We start from the raw sequence: 21,185 nt of genomic DNA on the forward strand, positions 1-21,185 counted from the left end.
CCCCACCTCAGCACAGGGAGCTGTTCAAGGCTGGGAAAGGCCTCTAAGATCACCGAGTCCAAACACTAGCCCGGTGCCACCGCACCACGGCCCCAAATGCCACATCCACAGGCCAGCAGAGCACTTCCAAGTGCCCCAAACCTCGTGGTGAACAACAAGCTGCTCGTGTCTGAAGGATGCTGGAGAACAGGGGATGCTCCTGTGCTGTGTGCCCCCCATGTGGGGGTCCCCAGCAGGACCCCAGCCTGGCGCTCCAGGAGCGCTCACCAGCCTGCAGGGACCCGTGTGCCAGCAGCTCAGGGTCAGGCTGCTGCTGGGAGCTGCTCTGAGCCAGCCTCTTGCTGATCACCGGTGGCACAATCAGGCCCTCTCACGCCAGAGCTGGTTACAGCGAAGAGACAGAGATGGCCAGTCAAACCAATGACACTCAGGCATCTGAAGGCGGATTTCATGTCCCCAGCCCCAGCAGAGCCGCAGACACACGGCGCACCAGGTGCCCTGGGTGATGTGCAAAGCCTGCCTCCCCACAGCCTGTTCTCATGGGTGGCCCCGCTCCCCTGACAGCCTGCACCAGCCATGCAGCCTGCTCAGGAGCGGGCCGTGTTCCTGCTGCTCTGAAAATACACCTCATCAAGTCGCCTTTAATACCAGGAACCAAGGAACTCGTCGGCGAGATCAGCAGATGTGCCACCAGCCAAAAGCCAGAAGGCATCAAGCAGCACAAGCAGCACAGCCACAGAAGGAGGGCAAAATCCTCACGAGCCTGTGGGAGAAGCCAGAGGGAAAAGGCAAACCGAAGGGAAACAGCACAAAACGACCCCAAATCCTGGCGTGACCAGCAGCAAAACACACAGTTTTCCCAGGCACTGTAAACAAGCAGAGCAGCATCACCCGGCTCTGCAAAGCCAGCTCTGCTGCCCAAACCTCGCCCAGGAAAACAGGAATTCTCCTCCTTAACAGCTAGGGCAATTGTGGACAGGCCAAAATACACTCAGGAAAAAAAAATAAAAGGAGAAAGAAAAATCAGACAACGCTCATTAGCTCACAGAAAGAACAGAAAACAAAGAAGAACTTGCTGACACTCACAGGGGCTTTAGGCAGTGTGGGAAAGCCACCCATCTGTCCCTGAGTCAATCAGCCGTGGAGGGGCTGAGTGGCCCAGCAGAGCCCAGACGTGGCGACAGGCCTCGTCTCCCGGCGGGACCCAGCTCATGAAACCGCTCGGGGCTCGGCTGTCTGCAGCCAGCCAGCCACCAGACAGAGCCTGAACAAACACGGCTGGGCCCGCGAGCCCCACGCCAGCAGGACTGCCCCACTGCCTCTGGCCTTCCCCTGGCACGGCCCCGGCCCGTGGGCAGCCCCTGTGGCACGCACCCACCACTGCTGCATGGCCCAGCGGCTCGCTGCACTGGGCTCAGCTCCAGCCCCTGGGCAGCACCAGGACCCTCTCTGGGCAGCCACAGCCCCTGTCTTTGGGGGACTGGGCAGCCCCAATCCTGGTCAGCCCCAGGACCCTCTCTGGACAGCCCCAGTGCCTGGTCAGCCCCAACCTCTGTCCCTGGTCAGCTCCAGTCCCTGCCCCTGGTGAGTCCCAGCCCATGGTCAGCCCCAGCCCCATCCCCTGGTCAGCCCCAGGACCCTCTAAGGGCAGCTCCAGCCCCTGTCTTTGGCCAGCCCCATCCCCTGGTCAGCTCCAGGACCCTCTAAGGGCAGCTCCAGCCCCTGTCTTTGGCCAGCCCCATCCCCTGGTCAGCTCCAGGACCCTCTAAGGGCAGCTCCAGCCCCTGTCTTTGGCCAGCTCCAGCCCCTGGTCAGCCCCAGGACCCTCTCTGGTCAGCACCAGTGCCTGGTCAGCCCCAGCCCCAGTCTCTATCCCTGGTCAGCTCTGGTCCCTGCCTCTGGTGAGTCCCAGCCCCATCCCCTGGTCAGCCCCAGCCTCTGGTCAGCCCCAGTCCCACTCCATGGTCAGTCCCACTCCATGGTCAGCCCCAGTCCCTGGTCAGCCCCATCCCCTGGTCAGCCCCAGCCCCATCCCCTGGTCATCCCCATCCCCTGGTCAGCCCCAGCCCCATCCCCTGGTCAGCCCCAGCCCCTGGTCAGCCCCAGCCCCAGCCACTGGTCAGCCCCAGCCCCTGGTCAGCCCCAGCCCCAGTCCCTGGTCATCCCCATCCCCTGGTCAGCCCCAGCCCCATCCACTGGTCATCCCCAGCCCCTGGTCAGCCCCAGCCCCATCCCCTGGTCATCCCCAGCCCCTGGTCAGCCCCAGCCCCATCCACTGGTCAGCCCCAGCCCCATCCCCTGGTCATCCCCATCCCCTGGTCAGCCCCATCCCCTGGTCAGCCCCAGCCCCATCCCCTGGTCAGCCCCATCCCCTGGTCAGCCCCAGCCCCATCCCCTGGTCAGCCCCATCCCCTGCCAGCTGTGGTTCCCATCCCACACGGGCTTTTGCTGACTGACAACACATTGATTTAAAACCAGCAGAATTATCTCCGTTACCAAAATAAAGAAGTTCCTGGAAGGGATGACTCAGAAGCCTCTCCCCTTGCCATAAATCAGAGCAGAAACACGACACCTCACTGGGGCAAATCACTTTGCCCTTTCGCTTTGGCATCTACAGTCTTTTCTTCCACAGAAAAGAGATTACAAATCCACTCTGAGCCGGCACTTTGTCAGCGCTGAGCCTTTCCTCCCCGGGACGCCACGGCTCAGGGCTTTGCCTGTGTTATCACTGGAGGGGCTGGATGAAGAGAAGCAAAATCAGGATGGATATTAAAAAAATAACTTTTTTTCTTAAAAAAAAATACCGGAACAGCCCTAGAGTTGTTTTTTTTTTTTTTTATTGTCCCTGAGAAGGCTGCAGGAGGAATTTGCCCCAAAGGAGGTATGTGTAGCGTGTGCCAGCAAGGCAATGGTTTCAGGTCCTTGCAGCCCCACAGCAATGGTCCCACGTCCTTGCAGCCCCATAGCAATGGTCCCAGGTCCTTGCAGCCCCACAGCAATGGTCCCAGGTCCTTGCAGCCCCATAACAATGGTCCCAGGTCCTTGCAGCCCCATAACAATGGTCCCAGGTCCCTGCAGCCCCACAGCAATGGTCCCAGCTCCCTCCAGCCCCACAGCAATGGTCCCAGGTCCTTGAAGCCCCACAGCAATGGTGTCCCAGGTCCTTGCAGCCCCACAGCAATGGTTTCAGGTCCTTGCAGCCCCACAGCAATGGTGTCCCAGGTCCTTGCAGCCCCATAACAATGGTCCCAGGTCCTTGCAGCCCCACAGCAATGGTCCCAGGTCCCTGCAGCCCCACAGCAATGGTTTCAGGTCCTTGCAGCCCCATAGCAATGGTCCCAGGTCCTTGCAGCCCCACAGCAATGGTCCCAGGTCCTTGCAGCCCCACAGCAATGGTCCCAGGTCCTTGCAGCCCCACAGCAATGGTGTCCCAGGTCCTTGCAGCCCCATAGCAATGGTTTCAGGTCCTTGCAGCCCCACAGCAATGGCCCCAGGTCCTTGCAGCCCCACAGCAATGGTCCCAGGTCCTTGCAGCCCCACAGCAATGGTCCCAGGTCCTTGCAGCCCCATAGCAATGGTCCCAGGTCCTTGCAGCCCCACAGCAATGTGGTCCCAGGTCCTTGCAGCCCCACAGAAATGGTCCCACGTCCCTGCAGCCCCACAGAAATGGTCCCACGTCCTTGCAGCCCCATAGCAATGGCCCCAGGTCCTTGCAGCCCCATAGCAATGGCCCCAGGTCCTTGAAGCCCCACAGCAATGGTGTCCCAGGTCCTTGCAGCCCCACAGAAATGGTCCCAGGTCCTTGCAGCCCCACAGCAATGGTCCCAGGTCCTTGCAGCCCCACAGCAATGACCCCAGGTCCTTGCAGCCCCACAGCAATGGTCCCAGGTCCCTGCAGCCCCACAGCAATGGTCCCAGGTCCTTGCAGCCCCACAGCAATGGTCCCAGGTCCTTGCAGCCCCATAGCAATGGTTTCAGGTCCCTGCAGCCCCACAGCAATGGTGTCCCAGGTCCTTGCAGCCCCACAGCAATGGTCCCAGGTCCTTGCAGCCCCACGGCAATGGTGTCCCAGGTCCTTGCAGCCCCATAGTAATGGTCCCAGGTCCTTGCAGCCCCATAGCAATGGTCCCAGGTCCTTGCAGCCCCACAGCAATGGTTTCAGGTCCTTGCAGCCCCACAGCAATGTGGTCCCAGGTCCCTCCAGCCCCAGCAGGGCAGGAGAGATCCTCCCTCAGCCATGGGAAGGGGGCAAAGCCCCGCAGGGAGGGGACTGGAGCTGTGCCCCCAGCAGTAGCACCCCCGTGCCCCCCACTCTCCCAGGCAGCAGCGCCGGGGCTGGGGGCTGCAGCTGCGGCCCCGTGTCGGTGGGACAGCCACCTGCAGACAGCCCTCTGGCCAGCTGTGGCCAAAGGGAGCACCCCCAGGCCACTGCTGGACAGCAGGGCCGTGGAAAGGGACCTGCTGGTGGATCTGAGCCAGCAGTGCCCTGGAGCCAGGAGGGACAGCCCTGTCCTGAGGCCACCAGAGACACCATGGAGGAGGGGGATTGTCCCACTCTGCCCTGCACTGCTGCTGCCACAGTGTAAGGGAGATACAAAGCTGTCGGTGTCCAAAGGAGGCACACGGGGATGGGGAAGGGTCCGGAGGGGCCTATTTGGGTGGAGGAGACTGAGGGGAGACCCCACTGCAGTTACAACTTCCAGAGGAGGGGAGAAGCAGGGGTAGACACCGGTCTCATCTCAGTGGTGACAGGGACAGCACCCAGGGAGCGGCTGGAGCTGTGCCAGGGAGGTTCAGGTGGGATCTCAGGGCAAGGTTCTTCCCCCAGAGGGTGCTGGCACTGCCCAGGCTCCCCAGGGAATGGTGACATTCCCGAGGCTGCCAGAGCTCCAGGAGCCTTTGGACAGCGCTGCCAGGGGTGCCCAGGCTGGGATTGTTGGGGTGTCTGTGCAGGGCCAGGAGCTGGACTGGAGGATCCTGGTGGCTCCCTCCAGCTCAGGATATTCTGTGATTTGATGATGATGGAGCAGGGCCAGCAGGGCCAGCACTGAGCACACCAAGCCCTGTAGCCTGCTGTCCCCAGCCAAGGCTGGCCAGGCCTTGGGGAGAAGCAGCAGGACCTCCAGCAGGCTACCCAGAGGCAGCACTGTGGGATTTGGCCCCAGCTCAGCCAGTCCTCGATCCAAGCACACAGGGGCTCAGAAAGGAGCCTCTCCTGGGACGTGCCCCTCTCTGAGGGCAGGCTGGAGCCGCCTTTCCAGCCCAAACTGCCCTGTGCTCCTTGCTCAGCAGCTCTCCGTGTGCCTGAGCCTCGCGTCCAGCCTGCCTGGCGAGGCAGGGCAGGTCCTCCCAGCGCTGGGAGGGATCGCTCAGCATCCCAAAACCCCCCTTCTGCTTGTCCCTGGAGAGAGGGGCCACCCCACACCTGCAAACAGGGAACCCCACATGTGGCAAAGCTCCCCCTCATCTGCTCTGCTGTAAAAACCGACCTCTGCTGCTTCGGTGCTGCCCGGTAATTTTGGGACACCCTGCAGCACAGCCATGGGATGCCAGCAGCCAGCAAAGCTGAGGGACGGCGGCAAAAACGTGCTGGCAACGTCACAAACAATGCAGGACATTTCCTAGGGAATTAAAACAAAAATATTGTAAGTCCTGCTCCCGAAATAGACCGACCAAACCCAAAATGCGCTCCCAGCAACTTTTAGCCGCCCACATAATAACAGATAGGGAATAAAAGGCTTTGCTGGACCACTGCTAAAGCTTGCTGTCAGTATAATCACCTACTACTATAATGAGATTACATGGATTAGCTGTATTTTAAGGGAACATCAATGAGCTGGACAGACTTTGTAGGCAGGTTTTCAGAGCTGCACAGAATAATACCGGAAAAACCGGGAGGCTATTTTTAGAAAGCATTTCTCCAAATAACCTGGGTGGAGGGAGATCACAAGGCAGCAGAGGTGTGTTGAAGCAGGCAGGAGCTGAATGAATGAACGCTGCAGAGGGAAACGGATCCATCCCTGGGCTCCCTTGGCTGAGCTGCAGAAGGAATTAATTGAGCTGGACCCAAGGCTGCATTCCTCCCATGCTGAGCTGAGGAATGGACTGGAGGGGAGCAGGAGCACAGGACACACTGTGCTGGGCAAGGAACGCCGAGGCCAGGCTGACCCGGGGTGAATTCGTGCCGGGTCCCCTCGGGGCACCTGCGCTCCCACAGAGCTGACAAGCCCAAAGCCCTCTCTCTCTGGCCACAAGCAGAGTAGCTCCCAGGAAAACATCCCCAGAAAGGAGTCTGAAATCAGACTTCCCGGCCACCACGGCATCCAGCACCAGGTGGGACCCATGGCTGTGTCCCACGCAGGGTGGGAGATGCCCACGTTCACTCCGCTTGCCCAGCACCTGGAGGAGCAGGTCTGCTCTGCAGGCATCACATTCCCACCCAGGAAATCCCACTCTCTCCAACCCACCCTCATTTTCTCTCAGCAGTCCTCAGGGTTTAAGAGGAACTCTCAGGTAATGCTTTTTTTTTCATTGCTTTTTGTCCTTGGAGCTTACTCCTACAAAATACCCATCAACCATCCAAAACAAACTGTGAGCCTCACTTTCCAAAATTTCCATTTTGCTCCATTTTCCAGGATGGATCCAGCCTGGAAGCCTTGTGGAGCTTCAGCCTGGGTATATTTTGCTCCCCGTAACCCTGCGCCTTCTCCCTCTCCTTGTGACTCAGCCAGGGCTCGTGAATAAAACCCAATTAGGGATTAAACATCAGAGCAGCACAGCAAAAGGATGGCCCCTACCCCGGGCAGCTCACAGCCTGGGATCTTTAGCTCCCACCATGGTGAAGCGACAAAAATAACCCAATAAAAAGCCACTTTAATTGCCTTGCCAGTGGTTTGCACAAACTCCAGCTAACGCTGGAGGTAAAAATGAATTAAAAGCCTTAAATAGAAAATTCTCTTTCATTACTCTCACTTTTACCCTTAAATTTTAATGGGGCCGTGGTGGGGGAGGAAGCCCATCCAGCCAGCCCTCCAGCCCCTCTGCAGCGAGGAGCAGCTCGGTTCTGCTGGGTTGGCTCCTCCAGGTTCCCGTGCGACACACAGGCACAGCCCAGGCGGCCCAAATTCACCCTCCTCATGCCAAGACAGCCTTTACCAGGATGGAATTCAGAAGGTGAACCCTGCACCAGAGTCCCCCAGAGCCCTGGAAGCTCTGTCCCACGTGTGGTTTGTGCAGAATCCTGGAGGATCGGGGGCTAATGTGCGTGTCCCAAACTCCAACAGCTGCGTGTGCGGAGCCAACCAAGGATTCTTGGGAATAACAAACAAGGACTGTTGGTAAAAACATATGAGAGAAATATCAGACTGTGGCTGGAGAAGGGGCCATATGGAGGCAGGGCAGCATTTTCTGGGACAAACCTCCTGGCTGTGGCTCCTGCAGAAAAGCACAGCTCGGCTCAGCGCAGGCACAGGGATGGGGCCGAGAAGGGCCGAGCACTGCAGGGGGGAACGAGCCCATCCAAGAGCCCAAAGCCTCCAACACATTTCCAGAAAGCTCTGAAAGAACCGACCATGAATGAGAATGGATCTGCACAAAAAGAGAGGAGCTTCTCTCCAGGGAGTGGAAGACTTAAAAGGAGCCCCACAAAGCCCAGGGCCCCACGACATCCCATCACCTGGATCCCATCAGCTGGATCGACATGGAGTCAGTCATTTCTAGTGGTCTCTTCTTCTTTCTCTCTCTCTCTCTTTCTTCTTCTTTAATTCATCTCTTTGTTTCCCTCTTCCCTTTCATCTTACCCCTACATCCAAACTCCACTTCTGTGTGCTTACACTGGGAGATCAAGGACTAACGCACCAATTTCCATGCCAAGGGTGGAATCTACTAAAAATCTCTGTCAGCTTCTGTTCTTCCTTTCAGCCTAACTCCGGGGTGCTCCCTCATCCCTCGGGGTGGGACATCACACCTGGCACTTGGTGTCCAGGCTGATTCCGGGGGTCCCAGGAGGAGAAACGTTCCACCACCACGCTTTTGGTGAGGAAAAGGGCTCGAGCAGGAGGTGAGCAGAGGTCCCAGAGCCCAAAGGGCCGCTTGGGGCATCACAGCCGAGCACTGCCTGCCCTCTCCCCGCCGCACAAGGATCATGACCCCTCTCCCCCCGGATACAGGAGCGCAGCAGGGAGCGGGCAGTGGCTCCACAGCACACCTGGCAGCTTGCTGGTGGCCTGCTGTGGCTGCAAACCTGGTGGTTAAACACAGGCTTAGAGCATCCCTGAGAGCAATGCAATCAGGCCTGGGCTCTGGACTCCTGGTGCCCAGCATTTATTTAGTGAAATATTGCTCTGAAACAGCCCCTCTGCTCTGCCCAGGACTGTGAAAGAGCCATCAGGATGGAGCAGTTTCACAGCCCCAATCCTTTCCTTCACATTTGGCTCCAGTGGGCAGCAGCAAGACCATTCCGCAAAAGGAATCGTGCCAAGGAAACCTGGCTGAGGGGTTTGGCTTGTAACTCCCAGAGACTCACTTTTTATTCCTCCCCTTTCAATCTCTGTTGCTCAAAAAAATCCCCATGTTTCCAAAGCATTTTGCAGCTCTTACAGCACTTTGCTGGGATAAAGAAAAGCTGACACACACATTACAGCAGTAAAGATTATTTTTGCTGTCTGAGTAGTAGCAGGCACGAGAGATTTATTCAGATAAAGGAGGTCAGAGTCGGAAATGAGCTTAGATTCCCGGCTGTGGGTCCAAGCCATTGGGAGATTTGGTGTCTGCAGTGGGGACAGGCACTGTGCAGCCCCAGCAGGAGTGTTGGCATCGCCCCTCAGCCTCCCCGGGGTCTGCAGGGCTGCCTGGCCCCCTCAGCCTCACGGCAAAGGGAGATGGGTGGGATGAGCACGAGCACCAGCCCGGGCTCCTCCACAGGGAGCAATGAGCTTTCCAAACTTCTCCTCCCTGTCTGCTCAGCCACGGCACCAATCCTGCCAACCACAGCTCCTGGGATCTGCTGGGACACACAACATTTCCACGTCCTGGAAACATCGTGCGGGTATTATTATCATTACAGTCGGGATTTCCTCCCAGCTACTTCTCCTTCCCCACAACACACCCTGCATTTGAAGCAGACAGCAATTAGCTTTCCAGCTCAGAGATATGTGATTTTTTTTTCCCTTAACCTTAGACCCATCTTTAACAGAAGAGATCAGGGGCACTCCTAATGACTCAAAGAGACGAAGAAGGCTCTAAAAGCCTTTCCCGAAGGCGGATTTGCCTCCAAAGGCAGGAGATAAGGAGGCTGCCGAGCGCTGTGATCAAACCCCAGCTCAGCACAGCTCCCGCGGCACTCTCGCCCCGCTGGCCGCTCGCTGTTCACCGAGCACGCCGTGTTTCCCCCGGAGCAGGGCAGGGGCACACAGATGGCCAGGCACCTGTCCCACCTCACACCAATTTCAGGAGCAGGTGTGCAGCCACCTCGCCACCCTGGCTGGGTTTGTGTCCTTTTCCAACAGGCAGGACCAGCCCCTGGTGCCTAATGACCAGGCTGGGAACGTGAGGCGAGCCCACAGCCAGGGATATCGAACCATGGTGTTTTCTGGCAAATAAAAAGCCCCTCTGCGATGCCCCTGCCCCTCCCTCAGCAGAAAGGAGGTGATTCAGAGACGGCACCGTGGGCATCTCGATCCCTTCATGGCCACCACTTACGACTCCAGCTTCGCTTTCCCAAAGGGGTCTCATCAAAATTCACATTTCCTTGACTCTTCCACCAAAGAGCCCAAAACTGGCATCAGCTGCAGAGCGAGCACAGGGGCAAAAAAGAGAAATGACAATTTGGCACCAAAATGTAGCTCCCTGAAGTTTAGGATTTGGTGGCAGGGGTGTGAGAGAGAGGGGAACACATCCCAACTCCTGTGGTGGACGCACACCTGGCCCCAGAGCTGCAGCATCCAGCCCAGCAGTGACCCCAGGAGCCACAAGATCCCTCCCCATCCCACAGGCATCATTTCTGCCTCACAGGAGTTCCTTTTTTGGCTCCCTCAGGAACAGCTCCCTGGCCACCATTCCCTGCTCCTGGCTTTCCTGAGCACGAGGACAGGCCCTGCCTGCTCACTGCCTTGCTAAGAGCACGTCATTATTTCTGATTTACAGCGTTCCTGCACTTGTGGCTACACTCAGCCTGAGAGATTGTGGGCAAGGGAACTAAGCCTGCCTGCTCATTTCAAGCTCTGGATAAAGCCTTTCTTGAGCTGATACAACCTCACATTAAGAAAAAAACAAACCAAAAACAACAACAACAACAAAAAAAAAAACCACCAAAAAACAAAAAACAAACACCAAAACCAACAAAAAACCCCAAACAAACAAAAAAACCACAAAGAAACAAACAAAAACCCACAACAAACAAAAAGTCTACGGAGAAAGGAGAATTCCCAGAGAGCAAAAGAGCTGCAGTTCTTGAAATAAATTATCTGAAACAGTCTCCTGAATACAGGTCAGATCCACTGCTTGTAAGAGAAATGCAAACCAGTGACAGAATTCCAGAATGGCTTAGGGTGGAATGGACCTCAAAGTTCATCCCATCCATCATGTCATGGGCAGGGACACCTTCCAGTGTCCCAGGCTGCTCCAAGCCCTGTCCAGCCTGGCCTTGGACACTGCAGGGATCCAGGGCCAGCCCCAGCTGCTCTGGGCACCCTGTGCCAGGGCCTGCCCACCCTCCCAGCCAGCAATTCCTTCCCAATATCCCAGCTGGGCCTGCCCTCTGGCACTGGGAAGCCATTGCCTGGCTGCTGTCCCTGCAGGCCTTGTCCCCAGTCCCTGGGCAGCTCTCCTGGAGCCCCTTTAGGCTCTGCCAGGGGCTCTCAGCTCTCCCTGGAGCCTTCTCTTGTGCAGGGGAGCAGCCCCAGCTCTCCCAGCCATCCTCTGATCATCTTTGTGCCTCTCCTCTGACAGAGGATCCCCCCTGGCTCTGGGCTGAGGAGCTCCAGCACATCCGTGACCCGATGACATTCCTGGTGCAGCTCAGCTCCCAGGAACACAGCTCTGACCCACACCCGCTCCCTCCCGGTGTGTGCAGCCCCTTCCTCACCCTCCCACCCTCATCACTCCTGGATGCAGGGTGGGAGTTACAGCAACCCTGGAACAAAACCTGGGGCAAACCAACTGTGCTGGACCCCCGTGCAGAGTGGGGAGAGGAGCCCAGCACGGAGCCAGACCCAACACCTCAAGCTGCAATACCGACAGAAACACAAAGATAACTTCTTTTTTTTCCCTCGTCTCATTCTCCTTGATCTGATTTTGATTGGAACCGGTCCCAGCTGGACCAGATCCCGAGAAGCCCAGCACCTACCCTCTGTCCTTGAAGTCATTTTAAGCCGGGACCTATTTCCACATTCTCATTTCCAGCCCTGCCCCCTCGCAGCAGGCAGGAGAGTTTAATTTACCTTTACCCAAAGGCGCTTTGCGATGGTTCAGAACTTTCCGTGAGCCGCGGCGCGGGGCAGGGGCGGTCAGTGGAGCACAGAGCCCTGGCCGGGCGCTGGGACACAGGGGGATTTCCAGCAAACCTGGCCCTGCCTCGCTCCTCCGCACACCTCCAGAGCCCAGGAACACCTCCAGCTCCTGACAGAGGGATCACAGGCAGCAGAGCGAGAGGTGGGCAAGGGGGAACAGCCCCCCGAAGGCGCACAGTGCCACGTTCACTCACAGAGGAGCAAGCCTCGCCCAGGGGCTGGAGATGACCTGCAGAGCTTCCTTAGGGAAGGGATTTCAGAAAGGCTAAGGAAGCCTCCAGCTGGAAGCAGCCTGCACTCCAAAACACCGAATTTGATTGGCCTTTTATCTTGGTTTACATAGCTAATTGTTGCAGGTGTATCAGTTACCATGAAATTAATCCTGTTGTAAAATCAGGTGTAGCCAAGAATTAAATTGTGCAAATAATCCAAACAGATGGGGCAGATGGACACCAACAGGACCCAGCTCAGGGGGATTGTTTGCTGTTCCCTGAATTCAGAGGGGTGGTAACGTGACACTGAGACACGGCCAAACCACTTCCCTGGGAGACCACAGGATCCCAGGGTCTCCCATCCCTGGGCCGGGAGCAGAGCCAGGGCTCGGGGCAGCAGGATGTCAATGTTTTTGGGCGGCAGGTGAGGCATGGAGGCTCTGGCAGCAGGTCCCTGGGAGGGGACAGCTCTGCAGGGACTGTGTGGGCACACAGCCAGCTCCCTGCTCCTTGCCTGCCTCCCAGGAACACCCCGAGGAGAAGGGAAGAGCCGGCGGCTCCGGGCTGCAGCAGCGGCGTGGGCTGCCCGGCTTCCCACGGAGATGAGCGCCGTGTATAATATAGAAACCGAGCTGCCTGTTCCAAGCACAACCACGCCGGCTGCTTTTTAAAGACAGGCTCGGCTCGGGTGGAGAGTGCTGCAGGAACAAGCAGCGTTAACTCCCCCCGCAGCCTCCCAGCCAGGGGAAGCTTTCGGCGGGGAGATTTGGGAGCTCGTCCCGCTCCTGATCCAGCCACGGGGACAGGGAGTGATGGCAAGGTCACCCTGGCACCTTTCAGCCGGGCTGAAATCGGCTCCTGTAAATCCTCACAGGCAATCCTGCCTGGAAAGCCCTGGAAGCAGAGCAGTGTTTGATCTCAGCCTGGCACCGGGCAGGGGGAGCTCCTGGAGCCAAACCTGGGCAGCCCCAGCCGGCACCACCCCTGCCCGGGCAGCACCTGGCGAGGTCTGAGCTGAGCTGGGGTCACTTGGGAGAGCAGCAGGAGGACATCGAGCCGCAGAAGAAGAGTCCAGTGTGCCAAAATAATTCAGCCACCTGGAGTAAGTGATTTCCTTCCTCAACACCACCAGCACCGACTTTCACCCTTCTGTGTGCGCAAGGACACCTTGCCACCATCCATCACGACCACACGCCCCGGGGGGGCAGGTAAAAATGCCACAACACAAACAACTCACGAGCAAAACCGCTACCAGACCCAGGGAGCACACAAATCTTTGGGATGAGGAGTCGCTGCCGGCACAAGGAACAGGTCACGTTTCAGCGTTTATTGTCCGTGGAGTGGCAGCAGGTCTGCGTGACAAGGACGAGGCCAAAATGAACTGCCATGTCTTATGCAAGTCTTCTGCTGTTATAGTTTCTTTCTGTTCCTCTGCTACTCGCAGGAACGGCGAGCCCAAAATAACGGCAGCAGCGTATGACTTTAAAAGGGCAAATTTTAAAAAGCCCAGAGCAGTCGCTGGCGTCAGTGAAAGCAAGGAACCCGCTTAAAGCTTCTACCAAAGAGCCCAAAAGTTGCAAACCTGGAGGAGCAACAGGATTTAAATAATGAAAAAGCCATCCTGGCAAAAATGAGATGTGGGAAAGGCTTGGAAACGTGATCTTTCTAGGCACGGGAAAGGGGAGAGAAATGGCACTGGAAAAGAAATGCCCAGTGTCGGTGACTGATGGGGAACTCTAAAGGAATCCATTAAATCTGTACAGCCAACAGAATTAACTGAAAAGCAAGGCACTTTTTAAGCATGCTAGGAATAGAGAATTAGATATCTGCCAGATTCACTGTTAGGCACCATCAGTAAAACTGGAAGCAAGTGCTGTGCTGAGGTGGGATGAAAGAGTTGCCAAAGAGGATGAGGGAAACCCACGTGCACCTCAGCGTGCCAAAGCAGGGCTTTTCCCACCAACCCCTCGTTGCTTTAAAACCTCTTAATGACCCCTTAAAGCCCCTTAGAGACAGAAATTTCAGCATTGCCAGACATCTGCCAAAATAAAGCATTTTCAGAACGGTGGAACTCGGAAACTTTGTGCAGTCACGGTATTTGGGTGAAAGGCAGGAGCAGCAGGCAGCCCAGGGTCAGCTCCAGCTAGAACAGCAGGACAGAAATTTCAGGTAAATACACGAACTGGAGACTAAAAATACAATTCCAACCAGCCAGCTGAGTTTCCTGGAATTAGATCTATTTAGAAGACTTATTATCTATCTAAAGACATTATTGTTGCCTCGGCACGGTGTTTGCCCACATTTCCCCAGAGCGCGGAGTACCCTGAGGAGGAATGTGTAACCAGCGGGTGTAACCAACCCCACACACATCAGGTGTGCACTGCCGAGCCGAGAAACACCATCCAAGCACCTTCCTGGGGGATTTTTGTCGCTGCCCAGCCTCATCCCTTGACTCCTTCCTGGGGATTATAAAATCTCTAACACAGAAAACCGCAGTAACTCACGGATGGTCAGTGGCCCCAAATCACCCCGGCGAGGCCACAGGCCAACAGACCTCGGTTTTGTGCTGCAGGGTGATTCGAGGCCGGGATAGAGACCTCTGCCAGAGCCGGGAAAGGGTCTGGGGCAAGCACGGAGCATCTCTGGTGTAAAGCACCGGCACAAAGCCGGAGCGGGTGGTCCATGAGGATGCAGTGGGAACACATCCCTGAGGAGTCAAAAAGGCGAGCTCGCCCCGATGGCTGCACCCGGATGGGCTCATCAGCCACATCCCGAGGTGCCACACAAACCACAGCAGGAGGAGCAGGACGAGGTGCGAGGGGACAGCACCCCGAGGCTCCCGAGGAGCAGGTGCAGAGGTGACCCGGCAAGGAGCAGGGAGCGACGAGTCACCTCCGTGACAAGGACACGACAACATCCCCCCGCTGCAAGTCAGAACTAGATAAGTTCAACCTTGAAACGAGATAGCATCTCTCCAGAGCGAGAGCAATTAAATGTTGGCACAAGGTAGGGAGGAAGGAGGCGGGGGGGACTCGCCGTTGCTCAGAGCCATTAACACAAAATTAACAGGCTGCTTTTTTAACCCGGGCTGCTGTGTCTGCAAGGAGGATGAGCTGAAAACGCTTCCCTGCATTCTGCAACACCTCCCACCTGGGGGCGGGTGGAAAGTTTCAGAGGCATTTTCTATGCTTCGGAAGAGTCCTGAGTGGTAGGAGAACAGCAGGGTCACGCTAAAAAAAGGGAAAGATCAAGGCGAAAAGTCTGAGAACCAAGGTTTGAAAGCACCGGGTGAGATCCATCTCACTTAAATTTAGACCTCCCAAGCTCAGATATCCAAATCAGAACCAGCACCCTGAAAGACGTTTGCCTGGCCTGCATATGAGGCTTTCCAAAGAGGGAAACAAACCTCATTTTGCGGTGCCCGTACCCCCTGTTTGGTGGGGGACAGCTCAGAACAGACCCTTTTAGACACCGGAGCAAGGGCAAGCGAACAGCACCCACTAAAGCAGCTCCAGCTGCAAGCGAGTTGGCTCACACGACCTGCAAAGATGAGAGGTAATTTCATCCCAGAACGCCAGTTCCGGAGATTTTGCCTCTCAGTCCAGCACCGGGGGCAGGAGCAGGGCGAGGAGCTAATCCAGCTCCTGGAGGAAGGTCTTCACCACTGTTCTAGGCACAAAGAATAGGAAAACACTGCGCTGTGCGTGGAGGAGCCAGCCTGGAGAGCGTGAGGTTGGTCGAGATGTTCCCAGATCAATGTCTTTCTTTCCAAACGCGGGTTCTTTGATTGGGATTTCAGGTTTTTTCAGTCCTTACTAACAGGCTGCGCCCAGCCGCAGGAGGGACAGGACTGCGATGAATCACAGTCGTAGACTCGTTTAGGTTGGAAAAGCCCTCCAAGATCACCGACCATTAACCCTGCACTGATAAACCCACCTCTGACTCATATCCCTAACTGCTCCAAGGCCAGGGCAGGGCACACACCGATGGCTCTCCCAAGCACAAGGCATCAGTGGAATAAGAATTATCGTGTGCCTTTGCCCCCTCCACTTTTGTAGGGATGGGGAATGCTGATGCTCACCTGCTGGGTATGAGACTTATCCTCAAAATATTCAAAGTTCAGCTCTAGCCCTTGTTCCTGCAGTGTCCTCGTTACAGTCCTGACCTCCCTTTCCCCGCCATCCTTTGCCCACAAACCCCCACGGGGCTTGTCACCTTCCACCTGACGGACACCTGTCCAGCCACAACGAGGTCAGCGCACTGCAAGGCTGAGCTGCCACCCCTCACCGTGTCCAGGGCTTGAAAAAGATGTCACTGTCCCCAGGCCTCGTGCTGCAGGAGGCTGGCATCCTGCTCAGACCAGGGGAGGGAAAAGCACTCCGGTTTGCTGGGAAAGTTCCCAGCGCCAGATAGGATTAGTCGTGTCTAATTAACTGTGAGGAGCAGGCAACAGAGAGCTGAGTGCAGGCACCGAGACCCCCTCGGCAGTAGCCACGCTGTGTGTGTCCACTCCCAAGCCAGCTGCTCGGACAGGAGAAACCCTGAACACTGCACACCCCTTCCCTCGGCCACCCCGAGCACACAGCCCGGGCAGGCAGGGGCACCCCAACACCTCCCACACCCAAAAAAGGCCAAGTTTTTTGGTGGATGCACACCAGAGCCTGGGGACCCTCTCCCCTAACCAGCCCCACACCTCGGGGTGAGGATTCCTGTGTGGCTGTGTGGGGACAGCCCACCGGAGCCACCGCCACACCAGGGCCAGGTTTTCCTCTCCCTTTCTGGTACTCACCACAGCAGGATGGCCAGGAGGGATCTCCCTAGCCAAACTCACCTTCCCCACTCGCCAGGCACGTCCTGTGCCATCAAAGCCTGGACCCCCACCACCACCTCCAGGGTCTGCCCCAGGTGAGAGGAAATAAACCTGACTGAGAGCAAATGTAGCCTGCCCTGGAGCGGGGGAGAGGGAGAACAGCAATTTTCTCTCTCTGGGCACAGGCAGGGGGTCTGGGGTCCCGCCAGACACTCTGAGACCGGGTTTGTGTGTGCAAGCCCACAAGTCTGCACGTAGGGACACGCGTGTGGGATCACACAGGACCTACACCCATGGGGCACGTGTGGGATCACACAGGACCTACACCCATGGGGCACGTGTGGGCACACACAGGACCTACACCCATGGGGCACGTGTGGGATCACACAGGACCTACACCCATGGGGCACGTGTGGGATCACACAGGACCTACACCCATGGGGCACGTGTGGGATCACACAGGACCTACACCCATGGGGCACGTGTGGGCACACACAGGACCTACACCCATGGGGCACGTGTGGGATCACACAGGACCTACACCCATGGGGCACACGTGGGATCACACAGGACCTACACCCATGGGGCACATGTGGGATCACACAGGACCTACACCCATGGGGCACACGTGGGATCACACAGGACCTACACCCATGGGGCACATGTGGGATCACACAGGACCTACACCCATGGGGCACGTGTGGGCACACACAGGACCTACAACCGTAGGGCACGTGTGGGATCACACAGGACCTACAACCCAACCATGGGGTATGTGTGGGATCACACAGGACCTACACCCATGGGGCACGTGTGGACCCACAGAGCTCGTACAGACCCAGAGGTGTGGGCACACAGGGCAGGCACAGTCCAACACGGCACCTACAGACAGACGGACAGAGCTCACGGGGCACGGACAGACTGACAGGGCAGGCACAGACCCATAGCGACCATCGGCACAGACAGCACGTGTGCACCCGCAGGGCACGAGTGGGCAAATGGGGCAGGTACAGACACACACCACCCGGACAGACTGACAGGGCACACGGACAGACACACGGGGCACGGACAGACAGACAGGGCACACGGACAGACACACGGGGCACGGACAGACAGACAGGGCACACACAGACACACAGCGCCCGGACAGACAGACAGGGCACACGGACAGACACACGGGGCACGGACAGACAGACAGGGCACACGGACAGACACACGGGGCACGGACAGACAGACACGGCACACGGACAGACACACGGGGCACGGACAGACAGACAGGGCACACACAGACACACAGCGCCCGGACAGACAGACAGGGCAGACGGACACACAGACAGGGCAGACGGACACACAGACAGGGCACGGAGAGACCTGCGGGGCACGGACACACAGGCAGGGCACACGGACGGACAGACAGGGCAGACGGACGCACAGACAGGGCACACAGACAGGACAGGCAGGACACACAGACAGGGCACATAGACAGGGGGCACGGACACACGGACAGGGCACGGACACACAGGCAGGGCACACGGACGGACAGACAGGACACACGGACGGACAGGGCACACAGACAGGGCACACGGACACACAGACAGGGCACGGAGAGACCTGCGGGGCACGGACACACAGGCAGGGCACACGGACGGACAGACAGGGCAGACGGACACACAGACAGGGCACGGACAGACCTGCGGGGCACGGACACACAGGCAGGGCACACGGACGGACAGACAGGGCAGACGGACACACAGACAGGGTACACAGACAGGGCAGACGGACACACAGACAGGGCACACACGGGCGCACAGCCCCCGAACAAGCCCGCAGGGCACACAAAGACGCACCGAGCCCGTGTACAAGCGCGGAGAAGCAACGCCGGTGTCTCCGCTCGCCCTCGCCGGCAGCGAGCCGGCGCTCCCACGGGTTCGGATGGCTCGGTTCCGGGGAAGGGGGTCCGGGGCACGGGAAGGACGAGGCGACACCGGCGGGGCTCGCAGGGACGCTCCCGCACGGGGCACGGACCCGCCCCCGCCCCCGCCCGGCGCCCCCCGCCCGGCCCCGCTCAGCGGCAGCGCCCGGCGGGGCTCGGGGGCAGCGCCGGGGCCGCCGCACTCACCGGGGCCGCCGCGCTCGGCTCCGCCATGGCCCGACCGGCACCGGCACCGCGCCCGCCCCGCCTGACGTCACCCCCGGCCCCCGCCGCGCCGGCACCTGCGGGAGGCGGGGCCGGCAGCCGCCAACCCCCCCATCCCCGGCACGGACCGCCGCGGGGCCCCACAGCCCCCCCATCCCCGGCACGGACCGCCGCGGGGCCCCACAGCCCCCCCATCCCCGGCACGGACCGCCGCGGGGCCCCCCATCCTCGCCATCCCCGGCAAAGGACGCCCGACAGGTCGGCTCCCCCGCCCCCGCCATCCGCGGGAGGAGCCGCCCGGGGGTCCCCTCCTCCCTCGCCATCCCTGGGAAAAGCCGCCCCCGGCATCGCGTCCCCCCACCCATTCCGGGGAGGAACCGCCCGGGGGTCCGGGCATCCCTGGGCGATCGCGGGAAAAGCCGCCGGAGGGGTGCGAACCCCTCTCGCCATCCCCGGGAGGAACCACCCAGGGGTCCGTCCAGTCGTCCCCTCGCTATCCCCGGGGAAAGCTGCCCCAGGGGTCCGGCCCGTCCCCCCATCGCCGTCCCCCAGAAAAGGACCGTCCCCATCCTCGGGGGGAGCGGCACGGAGAGCTCCGGTCCCCCTCGCCATCGCCGCGGGGACCCGCCGGAGGCGATCCAGTTCCTCCGCTCATCCCTGGCCATCCCCAGGAGGAGCCCATGAGCCCGGCCATCCCTGGCCATCCCCGGAGGAGCCCATGAGCCCGGCCATCCCTGGCCATCCCCGGGAGAAGCCCAGGAGCCCGGCCATCCCTGGCCATCCCCGGGGAAGCCGCTCCCCGTTCCCCGGAGGTGCCGCCGGCCGGGACCCGGTTCCCCGCTTCCCTCACCCCTCTGAGAGGAGCCCAGGGAGGGGGAGCCCGCCTGGCCCCCACCTCGGGGCATCCCTGGCAGCGCAGGGTGCTGAGCACCCAGACCCTCCTGGCCGGCTCTCAGCCCTTTCCCATGCCCGTACCCAAGGTGCATTCGCTTATCAGTTTTAACCTGTGGGTTTCCGGCTCCGCACCAAGCCATCGTCCCTGTGGGACCGTTCTGCCGCCCGCTTTGGACCCTGGAGCTTGGCAGCATCCTCGTGTCCCTGCGCTCCCGAGCTGCTCCCAGTGGAGGAGGAGGAGGAGGAGGAGGTGTGATGGATCACAGGTGAGGCAGCCGAGCTCTTCCTACCCGCGGGTGCCTTCACCCACTGAGCAGCCTCAAAGGAAAAAAAAATCACCGTACGCTGTATTTACAGTGTGAAAGAGCAATTAAAGGAAGCTGCTTCAACAGTCTAAGTGGAGGAAGCGCGATAGCTCAATAGTTATTGATCCCCTCCAGACAGGCATGCTGCTTTGTTGGAGCTGAAGGAGCCCTGCCTGATGCAAGGGAAGTGGTGAGAAAAAAATAAAAAATGGTCCCGTAAATTAAAACTCCCAGGGAATTGCATGGGAGGAAACGAAGGTGTGTAAGCGATTTTTGGTGGCACAGTAATCTGTAACTCTACTGTTTTGCTGTCTAGGATTAAAATGAATGTTCCCATCTGGTTACCCCGTGAGCAGGAAGGTATTTAATAGAAGCTTGTGCCCGTGGATGGAAGGGTGGAAACAGAGAGCAGAAAGAGGAATTGGAGCATTAGCAGTTATTGTTAAAACCTCCCAGGGAAAGTGACCCGGTGTGCTCTCTGTGCAAAGCGTGGAGGTTATTCCCATGGCTGTTTGTCCCCAGGTGACAAACACACAGCCAGGGAAACCTAAGGGCATCCTGGGGCAAAGCCCAGTGCCAGAACACGGGGCTGTTTGGGCAGAGGTGTTCCCAAACAGGGCTGTTGTCTGTCACTGAGCTCCCAGATGTCACTGCAGCAGAGCACACGGTGACATGCCCGGCTCTGGCGCCGTGATCCTGGTCTGCTCCTCAGCACAGGGCTGTCCACCACTGGAGTGGCCCAACAGAGGGAAAAGTGGAAATAGAAAATAACCCGCCCACCCAGCCCCAGGGCGAGGCTGAAGCGCACAAACCCCGAGCTGTGGGAGCGCTCCCTGCACCTGCCCTGGCTGGGAGCGAGGCAGGGATTTGAGGGCTCTCCTTCCACGGCTTGAGCCCTTTGGCTTGTGGCACGGCCAGGGGCTGCTCTCTTTGAACACCTGGGCCAGTGAGTTCTGGAGTGAGGCCAGAGGAGACCACCAAGATGGTCAGAGGGCTGGAGCGCTTCTCCCGTGAGGAAAGGCTGAGACAATTGGGGTTGCTCAGCCTGGAGGAGAGAAGATTTGGGGTCGCCTAATTGTGGTCTTCCAGGACCTGAAGGGGCTGACAAGATGGAGAGAGACCATTTACAAGAGATGGAGTGACAGGACATGGGCAATGGGTTCAAATTTCAAGAGGGCAGGCCCAGCTGGGATATTGGGAAGGAATTGCTGGCTGGGAGGGTGGGCAGGCCCTGGCACAGGGTGCCCAGAGCAGCTGGGGCTGGCCCTGGATCCCTGCAGTGTCCAAGGCCAGGCTGGACAGGGCGTGGAGCAGCCTGGG

At 58.6% G+C, this 21,185-nt stretch overlaps 1 protein-coding gene across 3 annotated transcripts in view; it reads right to left on the reverse strand.

Moving 5' to 3' along the window:
* The window catches only part of MAPK4 (mitogen-activated protein kinase 4), a 53,189-nt gene extending 34,483 nt beyond the window's left edge, over positions 1-18,706 (reverse strand). The window contains exon 1 of one of the 3 annotated variants that reach the window (XM_058826553.1): positions 18,649-18,706. The gene's annotated coding sequence lies outside the window, so the exon portion shown is untranslated. Of the gene's footprint in view, positions 1-1,086; positions 1,182-18,376; positions 18,559-18,648 lie in introns of those variants that run through there. The other 2 variants (XM_058826552.1, XM_058826554.1) reach the window with 2 other exon arrangements.
* Between the last annotated feature and the right edge of the window lie 2,479 nt (positions 18,707-21,185).

This window comes from Poecile atricapillus, chromosome Z (assembly GCF_030490865.1).
Source record: "Poecile atricapillus isolate bPoeAtr1 chromosome Z, bPoeAtr1.hap1, whole genome shotgun sequence".
Classification (NCBI taxonomy): Eukaryota; Metazoa; Chordata; class Aves; order Passeriformes; family Paridae; genus Poecile; species Poecile atricapillus.